This window comes from Herpailurus yagouaroundi, unplaced genomic scaffold (assembly GCF_014898765.1).
Source record: "Herpailurus yagouaroundi ecotype Mexico unplaced genomic scaffold, PumYag 163, whole genome shotgun sequence".
NCBI classification, from domain to species: domain Eukaryota; kingdom Metazoa; phylum Chordata; class Mammalia; order Carnivora; family Felidae; genus Herpailurus; species Herpailurus yagouaroundi.
This window is the reverse complement of record NW_024412404.1, coordinates 19,379,273-19,399,801: the sequence shown is the minus strand read 5'-3', so window position 1 is coordinate 19,399,801 and position 20,529 is coordinate 19,379,273. Positions and strand designations below refer to the sequence as shown.

The window sequence follows — 20,529 nt, the reverse complement described above, 5'->3', positions numbered from 1 at the left end:
CAATAGCTGTGGGCAATTGACATGTATAACATTGTATACATTCTCTTAAAGAGATCCCTTAAATTGCATGAGTTTTAGGCCCACGAAACCTGGCTGTGCCCTGTGGCTGAGGCAGTTAATTGGTACATACCCCCCAGCAGCCCGCTCTGCCCTCCTCTGCAGTGGCCTTGGAGGTCAAAGCCCCAAGATGAAGGCGAGCGGCTTGCCCAATGCAGACCTTTATTTGAGTGAGACTAAAGCTGCCCTGAGAAGTCAGTGAGATCTGCAGCCTTATTTGTTACTCAGCTTAATCTGTGGCATGGACCCATGGGTAAGTTCTCATCCCCATTTCACAGAAGAGAAGACTGAGGTTCTGTCCTTGGTGGGTTGTGCAGGTGTTCCCAGAGCTTTGGGGGAGGGGGAAGTATTTGGAGCATGCTTCCTGCACAGACCAGGACCCTATGAACCCTGGAGTGTGGACTCCCAAGTCGAGCTCTGAACCTGGGGGCCACGCGTTAAGGCCTGGTGTCCTGGGAGCGTCATCTAGACCAGCCACATCTCCCGGGGGACTTCAGAATGAGAGGCAGCTGTTGCATGCCTGAGCTCTCAGTCTGGAGTCACAGGGTGTGGGCAACTTTGGGAGTATCTGAAGGTGCCTGGTGCCCTCTGGGACCTCTGAGTGCCCGCACCAGCACCCCCTATGCTGACGTCTTAAAAGATCAGAAGTTACCACCTCAGGGCAATACGTCCCTCCCATACCATGAATGGAAGTTGGGAAACGGACAAGCGGCCCTGATTTCTGGCACAGCTGTACCCTGACAGGACCAGAGAACTCGGCTCAGCCCCCTTCCTGGGAAAGGGGAGAGGGCAGTTTGGAGGCCCGAGGGAGCCGGGCAGAAGGTGGCTGCATGCTGGGTGCTGGGTGCTGGCTCAGCTGCTCAGGGCTGCAGGGCACCGGCTGCTGGGGCACCCGGGGAGGGCAAGGGCCTGTGAGCCAGAGCTTAAGAAGGCAAGGGCTGCCTTCTTACGGGCAGCGTCCTTAATAAAGTGTCTGGTGCAGAAGGCCGCATTCATCCCGTCAGCCGCTGACCGAAACAGTGACGCACGTGGCTGTGCGTTGTGTGTGCACGTATCTTTTCCGACCACACGTGCGACGCAAGCGGGCATGGCCACCATTTGATCTAAAGTGGAGACGATAGTACCTGCCAGGGGCGGCGGGAGGATAGAGTTCATTTCACGTTAATTCCCCGCGCGGGGCTGGCAGCGGGTGTGGGCCAACATGGCACTTGGCGCAGTGTATATTTTAAGGTTACCATTATACTGCTCTTGACTTTGTTGTAAATATTTGCACGGCTTGGGAGCTCTGGGGCCACCCAGGTTAGGCCTTGTGGTATTGGCGAAGTCCTTGACCAGGAGCGGCTCCACCCTTCTGGTCTGGTTCCAGATGCCGGCTTCTTTGCCTGGTGTCTGCTCTGGCCTGGGTTGTCTGCAGGCCCCTGACTTCTACCTGCTCTGGTCCCCAGTGAGCAGGCCAAACTGGCCAGCACCATTTGAGCCCCAGTGGGTCTCAGTTTCCTGCAGCCCCCGGTGGCCTCTGGAGTGTTGACCGGCCGAACCGTGATCTGGCCCTCTCTGCTACCACACGCCAGCCCTCCTGGGTGTGCAGAGCCGCGCCGATGAGCTCTGACCCTGCAAAATGCCAGCTGTCAAGTGCCCTCTGCTCTTCCCTGCTGCCTGGTGAGCAGTGTGACAAGTCCCTTGGCTGTGGGCAGGAAAGGCCGCTCCCCGAGCTGGGTCTCATCTGAAAAACCGTGCCCGTCGTCCTAGGCCGTGCTCATTAGAAACAGAGGCTGAAGCAGGGATTTCTGTGCAAGTGGCAGGTGGAGGGGAAACCAGTAAGGCAGTGAGGGAGGCAGGAGAGGGGAAGGAGCTAAGCAGAGATGTGACATTCACTTCCCCTGATCTCGTGGGGGAACTCTGGAGTGTGAATTGCACCAAAGATTTGTCTCAACTTGAAGCAAGGTGGCTGGGATTTAAACTCTGGCATCTGTAAGTCACAGGTGGAGGGCTGCCCCTTGGAGGGATGGGCAAATTTCCTGGCATTGGGTAAGACAGCTCCCATCAGCCAAGGGCAAGTCTATAGGGAAGGGTGCAGTGGGCGCTGTTACAACCCTTCCCCCCCCCCGCCCCCCCCCCCCCCCCCCCCCCCCCACAGCTGGGGGTGGGATACACGGGCCTGGGCAAGGGGATCCGAGTAGGGCACCAGTCACATCTGCCACACCCCCTGTGGCCAGTTCTCTTGTATTCTTCCCAGATTCAGTTCTGCTTGGCTTAATAAACACCGGCTTATCTGGGCCTACTGTGTGCCAGGCCCCGGTGAGGGTGTGGGCACGTAGACACCTACAACGATAATAAGCTTGCCTGGCAGGGTCTGTTCTTACTTCTGCTGAAGGCTTCCACGTTCACCCACGTCTCACCCTCTGGGCACTGCTATTTCACCCTAAGACCTGTCCACGGCCAAGCTCACGAGGGTTATGTGAGGGCGTCTGCTCCAAGAAGGCAGAGGTGGGACGACCTGGAAAGAAACAAAAGAAGCTAGAAACAACTCACTTCCCTTGAGATTGGTGGGGAGAGAGGGAAGGGGGCTGTTCTGTGCATGCTGTTTCCCTTTTGCAAACTTCTCAGCCAAGCGGAGGAGGCAGCACAGAGAAGCACTCTCTCCTGCTCTCCTCCCCGCCCTCTCCCTCCCTGCTGGGCCTTCTCAGCTGCAGCGGCCTTGTAGCTACTGCTGGGGAAAACAGAAAACCACAGCTATGCGGCACCAAACAGGCCTGCATCATGTTTACGCAATGACAGAGGTCTGGGCCCGTCTCCAAAGAGGCTGGGGCTCCCTGCGGCAACTCAGACAGCCTTTCCACGTCCAAGGCCGTGCTTTGGAGGCCAGGAGGGCTGAAAGGCCTTTGGCGGTCATTGCCTCCAAGTCTCTCATTTCATCAGGAGGCCCGGAGACGGGGAGTCAGTTGGCCAACGTGGAGCAGAGTGCTGAGGTCTGGTTTGGGAGACGCGGGAGGGAGGCCGGAGCTGAGGCTCCTGGTGAGGAAAGAGGAGGGGGCTGCTCTCAGGTCTGCCCTCCCCGCTCAACGTCCCTCATGTCCACTCAGTTGCTGGCTTTTAACCTGAGGTCACTGTCACTGGACAACAAAGGAGGAAAGGCAGGGGAGAGAAGGCTTCTGAGCTGGGCTGCCGGAGCTCTATTTCCTCAGCCTGACACCTTGGAAGGTACAAAGGGGTGAGAGCTGGGACCCCCCCCCCCCCACCCGGAGGCCAAGCCGGAGAGGACCTGGGTTCTGCAGGGAGTCACTCTGGGGACTTTTCTTCTCTCCCGCGGCTCCGTGAATGGTTCTGGCCTCTCTCTCCCGGTCCCATTTTCAACTGACCATCTTACCTCCCTCTTCTACGCAAAATCGAGACCAGCTTGTCTTCTTTCTGTCTTCAAACAGTTCGTCGTGGGTACCCACCCTCTGCTTCCTCTTCTCTCTCGTGCTGGCAAAGGAGCAGGGACCTGGTTCACCCTTTCCTACCCTACGTGTAGCCACCTGCCCACGCTGGCTCCAGCAATCTGCATCTCTTTGTCCTACAGCCCCAAGCCTTCCCCTGCCTGGGGTCCCTGCCCTCTGCTTGCAGCCCAGCGCCAGCTCTGTTCCTGAGGCTCCGCCTCAACTCTCTCACCTCTCCAAGAAGTGCGCTCAGGTCGCACTTGGAGCCTCTGCAAATCCAGCCACTTGCTTCCACTCCGCTCAGCTGGCTTTGAGGTCACCCAGGAGTTGCTGAACCTGAGTCCCGTCCCATTTGATCCCTATGTGATCCCTGTCCTGTATCTGACACCGTGGCCCCCACACCACCCCTGCATTGTCGCTTAGTCATGCTCCCTTTTCTTGGATCGACTGTCTGTTGGGAAGCCCCTTTCTGGAACGTCTCCCGGGCTTGTAACTAGAACCAGCACCTCCTCCATCAAGCTCCTCATCTTCTCCACTAATCTCCCCCGGTTCTTGGTTGAAAGCTCCATTTGGTTGCCAAAGCTGGAAATCTGGGCTTCATTCTTACGGCAGGCTGAACAATGCCTCGCCCCTGCTCCGAGAGATTGACAGCCTCATGCCTGTGCGGATGTGATTATGTTGAGGATTTTGAGAAGAGGAGGCTATCCGGGAGAGCCTGATGCAATCGCGAGGGTCCTCGTAAGACGGAGGCAGGAGGGTCAGAGTGAGTCGCAGGACACGTGACAACGGAAGTCAGGGGTTGCATGATGCGACCACGGGCCAAGGGGTGCCCACGGCTACCAGAAGCTGGAAGAGGAAAGGAATGGTTTTGCCTCTGGAGCCCCCAGAAGGAATAGCCCTGCTGATACCTTGGTGTTAGTCCTTTCAGACTCATTTTGGACTTCTGGCCTCCGAAACCGTGAATTTGAATTAGTTGATGTGTTTTAAGCCGGTAAGTTTGTGGCAATCTGTTATAGCAGCCACAGAAAACTGATAGAATCCTGACGATGCTCACTGATGACATATATTTCCCCGAATCTTATCAAGCCTCTGTCCAAATCATCTTTCAGGTTTGTGTCTTCCTTTCTGTCATCAATTCCATCCCATCATCCTTCCTCCCAAGAGCTTTAGCAATGACCTTTTAACTGGTCACCTTATCTTGCTAGGCCATCCCTTCCATTGCTGTAAGAGGTAGGCTCTGACCTGTGTTCTGTAGAGATGGTCGCCTCTCCCACAGCCTTGACCTACAGGCTAGAGAAGGAGGCTGCTGCATTCAGACTGTGGGGAGCCACGGACTGTGCCCCGTGGTCAGTTTCTTTCCTCTCTCCTGCCTGTATCCCTACCTCACGCCCCACCTTTCAGTCGCACAGGGCAACAGGTGCAGGCACTGTGCTCATGCAGTTTCCTCACCTGAAATGCTCCTCCATGACTTCTGCCAACTCCTCAAGAGACTGAGCCTTCTTTGGGTCTCAGCTTTCTCATCTGTACCATTGAAGGGCTTGTCCAGATGAGCTCCAAAGCTCTATGGGACTCTTTGGCCTGAATAATTGAACTAAGTAGATTTTATTGACCATCGGTGCTCACAAGGTACCTTAAGGGCCTTTTAACTCACCCTGTCTTGGGGATGGATGGTGTCTAATGGGCTGTGTTTCCTAATGATGCCCTCTCAGAGTTAGCGGGGTGTGTATACATGGGCTGCATATGTTGGCATGTGCTTGCGTGTTTTAGGGGGAACAACAGAATTTTAAACAGTTTATTAAAGAGCCGCGAAAGGAGCCTTGGCTAGGAAATTTCTCCAGGAAAAAAAAAAATCTCTATTTTGACGATTTAAGTGTTAATGATTCAAAACCATATGGATCACATTTCCCTCCCATCCGTATGTTTTTTTAAAAGTATCAGAGAGACTGCTTAGGGCAAAATGCATTTATGATTCTATCGATCCTGCAGCATTGCGAGGGCTGTTCAACAGATCTGAGTGAGAGGAGATTCTGGCGGGCCTGGATGTGGGCCTTTCCCTGGGCTCTCTCCACAGAGTCTCTAAGGAAAATCGCTCTTGGCGTCTAGGGAGAGTTTTCAGCACACAGCCTGGTGGGGAAGGAACGCTGCATCCCGGTGGGGTTTTTGCAAAACCTCCAGAACTAATTTTAAAATGACTTAGGTTTTGGCAGACTGAAGAGGTGTTAACTCAAACCCGGGTGTATTTCAAGGGAAATGTAATTAGAAAAATGCTCTCCTAGTTAGCTGGGAGACTGTGCCGAGCAATAAAGATTCTTGTTGGAGAATTCTTTGGTGAGATAAAAACGTGCTGCATCAGGGTCAATGTGCAGACACGCACACGGGCTCCCCTTCCCCTTGCCTGGCCTGAGTAGGTTGGGGGGGCATCAAACTCAAGGCAAAATGAACCCCTGCAGAGACCACAGAGGAGGCCACTTCTGCCGGTCCTGCCCTTAAGGACCAGACCACAGGTGAGCCAATTCTTGCTGGTCTCCTCCATGAACCAGAGGGGGGTGGAGTGGAGGGATCTGGCTGATGGTGATGGCAGGCTTTGATCCATATGGATTCCTGGGCTCACCCCCTTTCCAGTCCAACCACATAGTTCTGACAATTGTCCGGACTTAGACACCTCTGGCCTATGGATGAAGTCCCACCTCCCAGCAGGACAATACAGATCCTTCACAGCAGGATTCACTTCCCCTGGCTGGCTTTATCTTTCTTCCTTTTCCACCATGTTTCCTTTGTGAGTGGCTTGTTCAGACTCTCCATGGCCCCATCCTTCCTCACCTGGCTCAGGTATCCCTCTACTTGGGACATCAGGCTCTCTTTCTTCTTCAGGAGAACAGTACATCCCTCAAGGACACAGCAGTTCTCCTTCCCCTGTGGAGGACACCCAGTGAGAATTTGTCTCTGCTTTTGCTTTGGTCTTTCGGCATAGTGGATACACATCTGTGACCACATTGTCTGCAGCACTGCATTCTGTCTCCTTATCTGGCTCAAATCTTGGCCCCAGCTTTGGGCTCCTGAGGGGAAGTGACATGTCACGATCTTGAATGCACCAGGGACTAGCGTGAGGCTTGACGTGTGGTCAAGGACTCAATAAATGTAGAACGAATAGGGTAAACTTTGAGAATTTTAAGCACGCTTTCTGCCATCTATTCATCCAACCTGTCTGTTCCTCAATCCACCCATCCATTTACCTGTCCAACTACCCACTACCCATCCATCTATCCATCTTTCCATCCACCTATCACTCATGCATCCACGTGTGCCTCCGTCCATCACCCATCACCCATCACTCTTCCATCACCCATCACCCATCACCCATCCATCCATCCAAGCAACCAGCATTAATTCAAAAGGCTGGGTGCTTTTTTCTTTAATCACACTACATTTAATATAAAATGATCTTGGAATTTTTCAAACCCTTAGGCTCTACTAGAATATTATAACAAACAACCATGGACCACCCACCCAACTTTATCTTATCTTAATATTATGCCATGTGGGCTTCAGACTTTTCTCTGTAAGCACCAAAACACTGTAGATGTGGTTGAAGTCCCATATGTGGACCTCCACAATTCTATCCCTTTTCTTCTCTTCCCAGTGATGATGGTTTTGGTTTTGTTTCTCACGAATGTTTTTATATATATATATTTTTTTACCACATATTTATGTGTTCATAAACAATATATAGGTTGGTTTCTCAAGTTTTAAAGTTCTACATAAATGATGTCCCATGGTGGGTGTCATTTTATAACTTGACTTGTTTTTGCTTATCCTTATGATGCCATCGCCCTTTTTATGTCTCTCTCCATTAAAGTAACTGGCTTGTCATATAATCTTCTCTGTCTCTCCATCTGGGTTGTGAGCAAGCTCCTGGAGGGCGGAGAGCTCGTCTCATACACCACCATTTCCTCAGGTTTGTTGACTGCATGGGTAGGGGGCAAACCTTTATTATTCTGTCAAGTGCCAATGCTGTACAAAGTGCTATGTTCTGCAGTGGCACCGGGATGTGGCTCAGCCATGGCCCCAGCTCCTGAGGGGATCGCAGACTGAAAGACACTACAGACCAAGACCCAGGCTAGAGGGAACAGAGGGGGAAGAATGAGAGATTTGGCAGGCTAAGGGAGAAGGTCAGGGAGAGCTCATCATGGTAGGGGGGGCGCTGGGGAGCAGGTAGGAGTTAAATGTTGAAAGGTAAGTAGAAGTTTTGGAGTCAGGTGAAGAGGGAATAGAACATCCATGGCAGAAGAAATGACACAGCTGAGACTTGGCTGTATAAACTATTTGTTCCTGCTACCTTGCCCGGTAGATACCGCCATGGGAATAATTTTTTCGCTTCAGGCCTTAGGTCCCTTTTTGAGTAGTCCTTTGTATCTGGTATGGATCTTTTGGAACGATATCTCATTCGTGAGGCCAGCAAACATGTCCTGAGCACCTACTGTGTACCAGGCTCTGTGCTCCTGCTGGTGCACACCGGTGAACTCCAGGGATATTTCGTGCCCTCTGTTTTGCGAGGAGGGAGGGGGACTACAAAGCAAACAAATAAGGAGAAGGTAAGGGGGTCAGCACTCTCCACGCAGAGTCCTTAAAGCCTTGATGGGTTTTTGCAGCTTACCGGATACTTACCGGGGTGGTGGGGGGTGGCCTCTCTGAAGAGGGGACACTAACTTGAGATCTGTATGATAAGAAGGGGACGGCCAGGGGAAGACCGGAGGAGAGCCCACAGAAGGGAGAGAACTTGGTTTGTCCCGTGTGGCTCGGGCAAGGCCAGGGAGAGAGGTAGGAATGGAGAAAATTGTTAGGTTGCGTGCCGGACAGGGAAGGGGCTTCCGTTTTATTCTAACCAGATGAAGAGGCTTAGGAGGGTTTGACACAGAGAAGCGATAGGATCCGCTTACGTTTAAAAATAATTCGGGGCGCCTGGGTGGCGCAGTCGGTTAAGCGTCCGACTTCAGCCAGGTCACGATCTCGCGGTCTGTGAGTTCGAGCCCCATGTCAGGCTCTGGGCTGATGGCTCAGAGCCTGGAGCCTGTTTCCGATTCTGTGTCTCCCTCTCTCTCTGCCCCTCCCCCATTCATGCTCTGTCTCTCTCTGTCCCAAAAATAAATAAACGTTGAAAAAAAAAATTAAAAAAAAAAATAATTCAAGGTAGGGGGCAGAAGGTAAACCAGGAGGCTCTTGTAGACCGTAGGTCAAGATGGCCGCAGCTAGGCCCTGCTTGTTGGGTGGAGAGGAGTGGGGGGCTTTGGGGCATGTGTTTAACGTGAGATTGATAGGCCTTGCTGAAAGAAAGGAAGGGCAAGGACAGGAAAAGGGTAGGTTTGTGACCTGGAGACTCGGTGGATGGTGGAAATAGCGTTCACTGGGGGAGGAGCAGATCTGGTGGTTGGGGTGGGAATGGAGAGTCCCGCTTTGGTCCCTTTCGTTTTGAAATGCCCTTGAGACGGCCCAAGTGGACCTGCCAATCAGGTGATTCACACTGTGGTCCCAGGGATCCCAGGGATAGGCCACAGCGGGAGATGCTGCGTTTGGGCATCTCTCCTCGGGGTGGGGTGATGTCTGGTCACTGGCAGGTGTTTGTCCTGCCCACCCACCAGGAGGTACAGCCCCTGGGAGGGACACAGCCCCTCCCTCACATCCACTGTGCCTCTTCTGGGGGCTTGGAGGGTAGGATTAATGTGCCCCCTTTATTGCTGGGGAGGCAGAGGGCCAGCAAGGGCCGTGACTGGCCCCAGGCCTGGCCTCTCCCCACCATGCCCTACAGATCACCTCTGCATAGCTGGGTGAATGAGGGCAGCCTCAGCCCTCTCTGGATCTCTGGCTTTTCCTCTGTAAACTGTGCGCCCCTTTTTGTTTTTATGACCCCCCCCCCAAGGTCAACGTGGCTGAAAGGCGCCAGAGCCTTCCCTGCGTGCACACCTAGGCCTTCCCTGCGTGTGCTCCATGCATTCCATCGGTCCCGGTGACCCGGGCTGGCCAGGGGGCTGACGGCCACCCAATGGTGAGCCATGCCATGCTAGCATCTTCCATTTTGCAAGGGAAGGGCAACCAGATTGCAGCTCGTGGGAGGTCAGGGTCAGGATTCATACAAACTGCAGCTCACATCCGTAAGCGTTTACCGTGCTCCAGGCACGAGGTTCTAAACACCGCAAGTACCACATCCCTGGGAAGCAAGTGCTAGGAGCATACCCGTTTTAGAGACAGGAAACAAGGCACAACACCTGGGTGGAGTCAACTGCTCAGGGGCCCACAGTGAGGAGCAGAACTGGGATTCAGAGTCGGGTGGTCAGATTGTGAGGCCCGTGCCTTTGCCGTTTCACGTGACCCTGGTGGTAAATCAGTAAGCGGTTGTTCATCTGTTATATTAGAGGTGGGGAGACCGAGGCCCCGTGTGTGAGCAGTTTCCAGCAGGCGCCCATGAAAGCGGAAGGTCCCAGTGGCCAAAACGTTGTGTTGGTAGGAGGTTCTGGGGACAAGGTTCCCTAGGACACGAGTCTTCGCCTGCCTGTTGGTGATAAGCCCTTGACAACGTAAACAGCGGTGCCCTGGGGAAACAGGAAGGGGAGACAGAAGGCCCTGGTACATTGGCCGTGGCCAGATTAGCTAATGGCTGGGAAGGAGAGGCTCACGCGTCTGGGCCGTGCTTTCTGCCCAGGGGAGCTGACAGGGAAGAGGACAGTGAGGGGCCCCTTCCAGGGACCGGGCTGGGCTGGCCTCAGCAACTCCACCAGCTAAGCAACTGTGCGACCTGGGACAGGGCCCGGTCCTCTTCTGGGCCACACCGGCTTCATCTCTAAAACTGGGGCCGGGTCAGAGGCAGATCTTCTGTTCAAGAAGCTAATACTGAGCACCTACTATGCCCCAGATGAGGGGCAGCTGTAGCCCTGGGACCTGTGCCCCACCCCCACCCCAAAGTCCATCTTTGGGGGAGGTGTGGGCAAATAGACACCACAGACATGTGTCCCAGACATGACACAGCAGTAGGGGTCACCTGCTTGGGGGGCCAGCAGAGGAGGCCCGGAGAAAATGATGTGCAAGATGAAGCCTGAAATGTGAGTAGGAACTAACCAAGCAGAGGGAAAAGCCTGGGCGAGAGCTCAGAGGCTGGTAAGCATGTCACATTAAAGGTGAAAAGGAACTTGATTTTTTTTATATATTTATATAAAAATATTTATATATTTATATATATATTTATATATATTTTTATATATTTATATATATATATTTTATATATATATTGAGGTAAAATTCACATAACATAAAATTAACCGTTTTGTACTGGAGCAAAATCCACAGAACATAAAATGAGCCAATTCAGTGGCAGCTTCTACAGCCCCAACGTTGTGCAACCATCGCCTCTGTCTAGTTCCGTCAGCTGTTTCTCACCCTGACCTTGGTGGCTTCCTGCTCGAAATGCTACGATTCCATCATTCGAATGGCCAGGCAGACTTGGCTGTATCACGACAAAAACACTCTTTGGTCACGTGGGATGATGTCATATTTGCAAAAATCACTTTTGCAAGATGGATATTTGCAAAATGGGGACACTAAGGAAAACCTAAGAGGCGTGCCTGAGGTCATGCAGCCTGGGGCAGAGCCGGGATTGGCCTACAGGCATCTGGGGCTCGTGTCTCAAGCCCTGGTGGGTCTCAAAATTGGCCTGGGCACCCGGTTAAGAATTCAGATCCGGGGCTGGGGACCAGGCATCTGTTTCCCATCACCCTTCCCCCCGGGATGTGAGAGTACCTCTCCCCAGTGCCTCGGGGAAGAGACAGCCGGGCCTGCTCGGGTTCAGGCCTGAGGCACAGGGACCCGGGGCGGCCTCAAGGTGGGCCCTTTCAGGGGCTGCAGCTGGTGGGCTGGCAGCTCGAGAATGGCCAGTGTCTGGGGGCGGCAGGTGGAGCAGGGAATCTGGCCCAGTAGGCTCTGGGACAAAGGCCTCTCCGCCAGCATCCCCAGGCATTGGCCCCACCGACAAATGGGCCTCAGCTTCTCTCATTAATTTGTGGAGTGGCATGTAATAATAAAATGCTCCTTAAAGCTGGGACGTGGCATGAGTGACTGCTTTTTCAGGTCCTAATAAGGATCATTAACTGGGTATGAAAAGGTTTTATAAACATTTGTTAAACTCCCCGAGCTTACTGTGCCCATGGCTCGCTGCTCCCCAAGATGTCACGGCCAGCCGGAGCCAGCTGGGAAGGTAAAGACACGGGCCTCAGGCCCCGGCTGGCCTCCTTCAGCGGTTCCATCGCTCCCGGGGCTTCTCCTGCCCGGCTGCGAAGTGACTCAGGGCCGGGAGTCCGGGAGCCCTTGCTCTCGGGCAGGGCCATCGATACCTTCGGACGGAATGGGTGGATAAGTGGGTAGGAGAGCTGACTCCACCGGTTCCTGAATCCTGACCTCTGGGCAATTCCTTTTACCTCTCTGAGCCTCAGGCTCCTCACCTGTAGAGATAGTATCTCCGTCCCGTGTTTCTGGGGAGAGATTTGGTGAAACAGAACACACAGGCAGTGGGCTTCTGGAACACCCCGCTTCTCTCTTCTCTGTAGTAGTCAGGGGCCATCCCCTGGAAGCTCAAGAGGCAGGAGGGATTGTGGCTGCAGGACTCGGGGACACTGGAGGGTGGAAAGAAGCCCCTCCCCCCAGCGTGGGGGAGGAGATAGCCCCTCGCTCCAGGCTGGACTCGCGGGGGAAACTGGGGCTGGATCTCGCGTCGCCTGTCCGATTATCCGTTGTAACGTGTTTCCTGCTATGCTTTCCGTAACTTCCCGATGTTCAGGAAGCTTCTGCTGCACAAACCAGACGGCTGTTTGTGACTTTTTGGGCCATGAGAGGAAGTGGGCCTCGCAGGGCCTCACAGGGGGAGGACAGCAGCGGCAGGGGCCGCAAGAGTTTTGGAGACAGGTGACAGGACAGCAGGATCCGGCCAGCATGGACTGGCCCGGGGCAGCCAGGACTTGGGTCCGCAGCGGGATGGGGACCACGCAGCATGAAGGGGCTTTGCAGAGCTTGCTCCTGGTCTCCAGGGGAGGAGAGGAAGGGAAGAGGCCCAGGAGCCTGCAGGAGCCCGCCTCACCCCCCCCCCCCCCCCCCCTGCAGGAGGACTCAGTGGCACCTGGAAGGAGCCTTCCTTGTTCAGGGAATCCCGTACCTCTCCCATGTCCTGCAGTAGAGGAGGGGACGCACACCCAAACTGGCTGGTCCCCAGGACCCTTTTCCCCCCCAGTACCCCCCCTCTCATCTCCTGTTCCCACCCGTCTCCTACCCCACAGCTCCGGGAGCTCAGTCCTCCCTCACTCCCAGGGAAGCTCAGTTACAAAGCCACAGACAGCACTGGCCTGCTTATTGAAGCCCCGCTGGCCCACTCCCGAGCGGAGCAAGTTTCTGGCAGAATGGCCCGGGGGAAGGGCGTGGTGGGGCTGGGGCTGGGAGCCCCGAGACAGGTCCACGTGCTGGGAATGTTGGCCGAGGAAAATCATTACCAGGAGTGACCTTGGTGGAGCTGGAGACGGGGCGTGAAAAGACGAGCGAGTATGTGTACGTGGGCGTGGGCGTGGGCACGTGTGTGCACGCTTGTGTGCCAAGCATGCTTGGTGAGTTGGGGAGAGGGGAGTGGTGAACACATTTCGATTCAGTCTCTGCTCTTCCAGGACGGTTGTATACCAGAAACTGTGCGAGGCGCATTTACATCCGCCTGACCACGGGACCTTTACCTCAATCCCTCTGAGGGGCACACGCTCTTTTTGTTTCCATTTTGCGCACGAGGAAAACAAGGCTTCGGAGGTCAAGTGTCTCGCCCCGCATCACGCTGCTGGACCCCTCTCTCCTTAAAGCCCTTCTGTGGTTCCCTGTGGTCCATGGAATAAAGTTCCAACCCCTTAGCGTGGCAGGGAAAGCCTTCAGCGATTGCCAGACCTGATTCCAGGGTGCTTTGAGCTTCCAGTGTGAGCTGCTCATCAGAGGCACTGGCTCCATCTGCCCTGGAGTCCTGGTGATTATGACAGTGGCTGGGCCAGGGGACCGCTGTGCATGCCTTGGTTTGTCCTTCCCTAGGAGAGCTGAGTTTCAGGGCAGGAAGAGGTTCTATATGACTTGGTTGCACAAGAGAGGAAAAAACCAACCAATGCCATTATTGGCTGAGAACCTCACGGTCAGGGCTCATGGGAAAGGAAACAGTCTTACACAAAGGGTGGGGACAGAGCTGGGACTAACCTTCAGATGACTCATCCCCCAGACCCTAAGCGCAGTCTCGCAGCGAGGATCAAAGTCTGAAGAGTGGGCGTGTTGATGCCCACACGGCAAGGACGCGGCGGGTGTGAGGGGGCCCGAACCTACCATGCCGCCAGCCTCCGCTGCAAAAGCCGCTCGACGCCTCACTTAGTTAAATGTATTTCATGTTTTCTTCCTTCAGTCAGCCAGACACGCTCAACCTCCGGCATCTCTCGTGAAGCTAGAAGGAAGGGCAGGAAAGAGAAAACTCCCTTTTTCAACAAGAAAAGAAAAAACAAAATGTCTCCCTGTGCTGTAGCTCCTTCCCCTTCCCTTAAGGGAAAAATATGGATTGGAGAGGTTTCTCGCTGCAGCATTTCCTTGCAGCAACGGTGGCTGTTTGTCTAACTCCTTGTGGGCGCTGAGGATTTACAGCTCGGCATGTCTGGAAGTAGCTTCAGGGAGAAAGACGGTGGAATTTTATTCTTGCTAATTTAAAACAATAATAATTGTTCACGCGTTAGGAAGCATTCCTATTAAATCAAGCCAATGTTTCGGATCAACTGCAGTAGAATGAAGCCGAATTTCCCGATTGGGCCTCTGTTGGCTTTGTGATATTCATTTATCCGCCCAGCTTTTTGTTTCAGGAACCGGCGGCTGATAGCTGACCGAGGCCAGCCCCACGAGGTGCTGTGCGTGGGCAAAGGGGAGATGGGAAAGGATGATGTGGCTCATTCTTAGATGTGGTATGAGGATTCTCACGGGGAACGGGAGGATAGGGTGTCAATCACTCGAACAGGGCTGAGTCCTGGGACCAACAGGGCTCCCCTTGGTGTCTGGGTACCTGGTGGGGCCTTTCGATAACATCAGGAGCCCAGAGGAGGGTTGAGTTCCAGGGAGAGGCTGGCGGGGGGGGGGGGGGGGGTCACTTGGGCATGGCTGTACTTGGCTTGTAGTGCATGTGGGGGCAAACATGACAGGATCCGGGACAGGAGTGGGAAACTGGCATAAAGTGAACGAAGAACTGATTCAGACAGGAGGTGGGCAGGGCTTTGGCTCCTCAGAGAAGTCAGGGGCAGGCAAACTGAGCTCTAAACCCAGAATCAGGCTGAAAGGGGAAAAATAACAGGGGCTGGGCATGCATCTCCAATTGGAGAACAAATCCAAGGGGCCTGGTAGGGACCAAGAGTTGCTGGGTGGTCTGTGTCGAGGGGCGAGATTGAGCTCAAGGCTCTGCGTCTTTGCCGAAAACTGGCCTTTATTGTAACTCCTTGTGCGTGTTGTGGGGTAGACCAGATGCCCACATGCAACCAGGACCTGCACAGAGCTGCGTTTGAGGACCCTTATCCACGGAGCTTGTGGGTCGTCCGGGAGCAGGTGTCTAGGGGGCCACTGGATGGAGCAGCCTGTATCTTAGAAGGCAGGTCTGAGCTAAGGAGAAGAAAATATGAGTTGTCCTCAGAGATGCCCCTGAGGAAGTGGTGCTTCTGGGTTGTTCTCTCAGGGGGCATGGTGGAGCTGAAGAGGTTAGCTTGGGGGACCTGGAACTGGAGGTCTCTATGGCAGCAGGACAAACCACTCTGGTTTGCCAGGGATGGTCCTTGCTTGTGCCTGTGTCCTGTGTCCCGTGTCAACATTTAACAGATGCCCGCTTCTAGTCCCAAAGACCCGGTTTGAATGATAGATGATATTGTTTATATTATCGCGCCATCTAAAACAAATTCAGCAGTCCGTAGACCTGCCCATCTGACTGTCAATCAAGCTTTGACTCAAAGAACCCCTCTGTCTCTTCTCCCGGTGCCAACTGTCTTTAGCTTGGCAACCGTTGCCTTTCAGAACCTCAGTTTTGCAAAAAATGACGGTCCCGTAAATCATTGCATCAGGGCGCCTGGGTGGCTCAGCCGGTTAAGCACCCTACTTTGGCTCAGGTCAGGACCTCGGAGTCTGTGAGTTCGAGCCCCACGTCGGGCTCTGTGCTGACAGCTCAGAGCCTGGAGCCTGCTTCCGATTCCTTGTCTCCCGCTCTCTCTGCCCCTCCCCTGTTCGCGTTCTGTCTCTCTCAAAAAATAAATAAACATAAAAAAAAAGTCATTGCATTTATTTCCCAGCATTGTTGTAACACTGGCACGGATGAGAAAGGTCATTGTGAGCCCTCGAGGGCTCTGCGAGAGACCATAACCTCTTTCTCTGTCTCTGTCTCCTTCTTTCCCTACTCCAGAAATCAGGCCACCACATCACTGAGGCTGGGAAAGCCTGCTGACTCTTCTGTGGCTGAACATAATGACTTCCCTTTCTTTCTTCTAGCCCCTTTCATCTTTGTCCTGAAGATTCCTGAGGCTCTTCAGGGCCACAGAATGAAGGCAGTGGGACTACCAACTCGTCTTATGGGGCCTGAGCTGTGAGGACAGATGAAGAGGCTTTGGGGGAGGAAGGAATGGTAATTAAACTTGTGCCCTGTGACAGCATTTCCTCCTTCAGGTCCAGAAGAAGGTCCAGAACTGGGTCTGCCAAAAAAGCAGCAGAGACTCCATGTACAGAGAGCTAGGACCGGCGGAAGGAGGGAGGGAAAATCCTACTAGCTCTGAGTTATTCATGCCACGCGGGAGATACTGCATGTACTCAGCCTGGTAATGAGACTCGAATCCATAACAAACTCAGTGTGTTGAAGAAACAGGAATATTTGGCCTGGTGAGGGCGTGGAGGCTGGGGAGCCACTGGTCTTATAAGAAAAGATGCATTCCTCTTTCTGGAATGCAGAAACCGGGTGAACCAGGTGGCCCAAGGAGGTAGGGAGTTCCCCATCCCTGGAAGAATGGGAGCAGAAAGTTCTTGGTAGCGGTGTGGGAAGGCAACAAACCATGAGCCGGGGGTGGGAGGGCTGACTTTCAAGGCCCTTCCCGGCCCTGGGCTTCTAGGGCTCTGCCCACACTAGCCCCCGCTTTCGGTAGCCAGCTGCCTCCTGGATGAGTCAAAAGCCAGCCCAGCTCCAACCTCCTGGCTGGGTGGGGCTCCAAGGGAGGCGCCAAAGCCTCCCTCTCCTGCCACGCAAGGCCACTGTATTCAAGGCCTCTGGCAAACCATAGGAGACTCTTAAATACAGAGAACAAACTGAGGGTGGATGAGGGTGGGGGAGAGGGGAAAGTGGGTGATGGGCATTGAGGAGGCCACTTGTCGGGATGAGCACCGGGGGTTGTCCGTAAGCCAATTTGACAATAAATTGTATTTAAAAAAAAAAAAAAGGCCTCTGGGGTGCCTCTTGCAGCCACCACCCTCCTGGAGTCAAGAACTAAATAAATTGGCTAAGGAAGGAGAAAGCAGAAACTATACACACACACACACACACACACACACACACACACACACACACAAAGAGAGGGAGACTTGGTCTGAAATGAGAAACTCCGTCTTGCTCTGGCCTTTTATCATAAGCCCATGGAGATGAATATTCTGACCTAATAATCAAAACAGGCTGTAATTGCAAACAGACTCAGGGCTGCATGGCCGAGGGCAGATGCGATACCTGCTGAGCACAGCAGGCCCGGCCCCGCCAGCCCTCCTCCCACCGCGCGGATCGATGCGGCCGTCCAGCCGCACACCATTTTTTGGCCTGGCTTGCTCAAGCCCTGCTCACATTCTGCCTTCCTCCAGGGGCTCCTGGCTCCCTCCACAGGGACCCCAGCTCAGAGGAAGCCACCCTCCACCTCCATCCCCGGAGGAACGTGACAAACACCAGCAGCATCCGGAAAGACCACGAGGAGGAAGGAAGGGGGCTTTGGTCCCACCTCTCTAGAACTCCACCTCCTCTTGGCTCTGGAAGATGTTCTCCTGGGTGCGCCACCAAAGCCTGGAAGGTCCGCATGTCCCCTCCCTGCTCCCACCTCCTTTATGTGTTTTGTTTCAGGCACACCCTCAGCTCAAATTTGCTTTGAAGGTCAGTAATTTCCACTCTTTTTTTCAAAACAACTGCACAGTTCTTCTGGGACCCAAATGCTGATTGTCTGCACTGAGGAATGAGTCTCCCTCAACAACAAGTACATTCCAGAAATATCCATGTAGCATCTCTAATGGGCAAGACATTCAGGGGAGCCAACGATGAACCAGGCCTGGGTCCGTCCCCAGAGCACCCCCACTAGTGAGGACCTGACCGCTCAATGGAGCCCCTACTATGTTTCAGGTATGATATAAATATCCCAAAGTGAGGATCTCACGGGAGAAGAGACCTAGGCTCAGACATGTAGAAGAGACTCTTCACTGAGCAAACATTTATAAAGCGCCCGCCATGGGCGTTTTGGTACATCGGATACCGGGGCTTTGGACCAACCCCATCCTTGCCTACACAGAGTGGTGGCAGGACACCATCGACGCTCCAGCCCTGACCGTCTGCATCCAAAACAAGTGTTCCCCCGACCCCTCACGTTGCTTGCTTTCTCTTTATAGACAAGTTTTTCCTGAGACAAAGTGAGGACCTCTGAAAGGGCTACTTCCTGATCCCACCCTGCAAACACGTGATAGAGTCCCAAGTTCATAGAGGTCCCTGTTGGAATACTTGACATTCAACTCGGGAGGGTCCTGGCTCTCCCTCCTCAAGTGCAGTCTCCACCCTGGATGGTTGCAAGGCTTCCAGCTGTTCTTCTGGTCCCGTCTCTCCCCTGCAATCTGGCTGACCTTGGGCTGGCACTTCCTCTGTTCCAGAGGCTCCCATGGCTTCCCATGGACTTCGCTTGGACTCTTCAGTCTGCTGTTTCAATCCTCCTCAATTTACCCCCACCACCGTCCCCATCTTTTCCCCAAGTCCTTCCTCCTGGTGCCGTAGACACTCAGCAGCTCGTGTGCCACCATGGGTCTCTCTCTCTCTCTCTCTCTCTCTCCCTCTCTCTCTCTCTGTCCTCCCAGCAGGACAGATGAGCTTGAATCTCTCCCACCGTCTGGGGTCTGGGCTGGTCTTGGATTCCTGCCTTACCTCTGCTTGAACCCTCGTCGCATCCAGGATCCATCCTTTCCCTGACTGGTGCTCACTCTGCCTGAAGGACTTTTCCAAGCTACTTGGAGGGGGCAGAGGAACGCGATTCCCCAGTGCTAGGCCATGGGGCTTTCTGGGCTTTCTCAGAGAGTCTGAGCAGGGCCTTAGGCCAAGGCTATATATGTGTCTCTCTAGGAAGGGTATTTTCCTACTACGAGTAGCATTTCACAAACCAAGGCACCCACCTCAGCCAGAAACTTGCTAGCAGGTCACAGTAAGACAGGGGCAGTGTGACCCGTGGCAGGAGGTGGGGTGGGGGGAGAGGTCGCGCTCTTAGAACGACTGCGGAGATGAAGGCCCCCGCGGAGAGCATTCGTCCTTTATCAAGTGCCGTCAGAGGTGCTAGGCTGGGACTCGACCCCGGAGGGTCTGTGAAGCACCGGAAAAGCCCTCCCTTTTCCTTTGGCTGGCCTAAGAGGGGAAACAGGAAAGTGACCCCTGGCTTCTTTCTTCAGGTGGTTCCATTTCCCCTTCTTTTCTCACTGCCCTCAGGAACAAGCCCTGGGAACTTCGCTTGTAGAGGGACACTGAAGGCGGCACCAGAAGCAAAGTGCTGCTATCTGACGCCCGAGGGTTCCTGCGCAGTGGTCCCCGGCACGCTTGTTTCCTTGCTGACTTACTCCAACAAGCACTCGTCCATCGAGCGGGCCGGTACTGAGCGCCCACTGTATATCAGGCAGCTGGCGAGTGCTGCGGGACCAGGCAGAGGAGCCCCTGCTCAGGCGGGGCCTCAAGTCCCCAGTCCGTTCGCTGGTTACGTAGGATACTGCGAGCAGCCGCCCCGGCCACCCATCCTGTGACTCTGCCAGAGCGCGCTCCGCTTTCCCACGAGGGAGGCTCTGCACGCCTCCTCCAGGCAGCCCTAGCTCTCGGCCTGCTTGGCCAGCCCCTGACCTGGCTCAACTTCACCCAGGACCCCGTCCTCCCCTGGGCTTTGGCAGCAACAGTAGCCAGACCAGTTGCCCGGGGTGGGGGGTGGCATTCCTGGTGGCACCACACCGGATCTGCCTGCAGCTGCTTTCACTTGCCCCCGGGAGGGCCCCACGGCTTCCCCAAGCCCCGCGGGAATTACTCATCCATCCCAGGAACGTCCTTTTATTCCACTGACACAGGAGCCCCCACCGCCAGCCCGGCCCGCACTCAGGGTCGGCTGCGTCCGGGACTTCCGCTTTGTTTCTTTGCTGATGTCCTCTGGTCCCCACACGACCTCTCAGGGTGCCTCTGTGGGTCACCCTCACTACTGGTTTCTGTATCATTAACACTTGGGACCAGGGACCCACAACACATTTGTTGACCAAGTGAATGAAGACATTTGGGATGAAGGTCCTTTGACGAATAAACATTTGGGATGAGGGTCCTTTGACGAATAAACATTTAAGCTTGGTCTTTTTTGTTTTTAATGTTTATTTTTGAGAGAGAGAGAGACACACACACAGTGTGAATGGGAGAAGGTCAGAGAGAGGGGGGAGACACAGAATCTGAAGCAGAATCCAGGTTCTGAGCTGTCAGCATGGAGCCCGACACGGGGCTCGATCTCACGAGCGGTGAGATCAGACCTGAGCCGAAGTCGGACGCTTAACCGACTGAGCCACCCAGGCACCCCATTTAATAAGCTGGGTCTTAAGGAGGGGTAGAAGGTAAATAAAGGGCTGGGAAAGGCCATTCCAGAAAAGGCCAGGGTGTGGACAAAGACTTGGGAGTATGAGAGAGAGACTTAGGGTATAGGGCCTGGGGACAGGGTCCTTGCCACTAAAAAGCATGACATGGGAGTGAGGCTACGGGTGA

At 54.2% G+C, this 20,529-nt stretch overlaps 1 long non-coding RNA gene across 1 annotated transcript in view; it reads left to right on the top strand.

The window, feature by feature from the left end:
- LOC121036847 (uncharacterized) overlaps nucleotides 1-20,133 on the top strand; it is a 49,470-nt gene extending 29,337 nt beyond the window's left edge. Inside the window, exon 2 of the long non-coding RNA XR_005793508.1 lies at nucleotides 17,373-20,133. This is a non-coding gene — a long non-coding RNA (uncharacterized LOC121036847). The remainder of the gene's footprint in view (nucleotides 1-17,372) is intronic.
- Nucleotides 20,134-20,529: the final 396 nt, after the last annotated feature.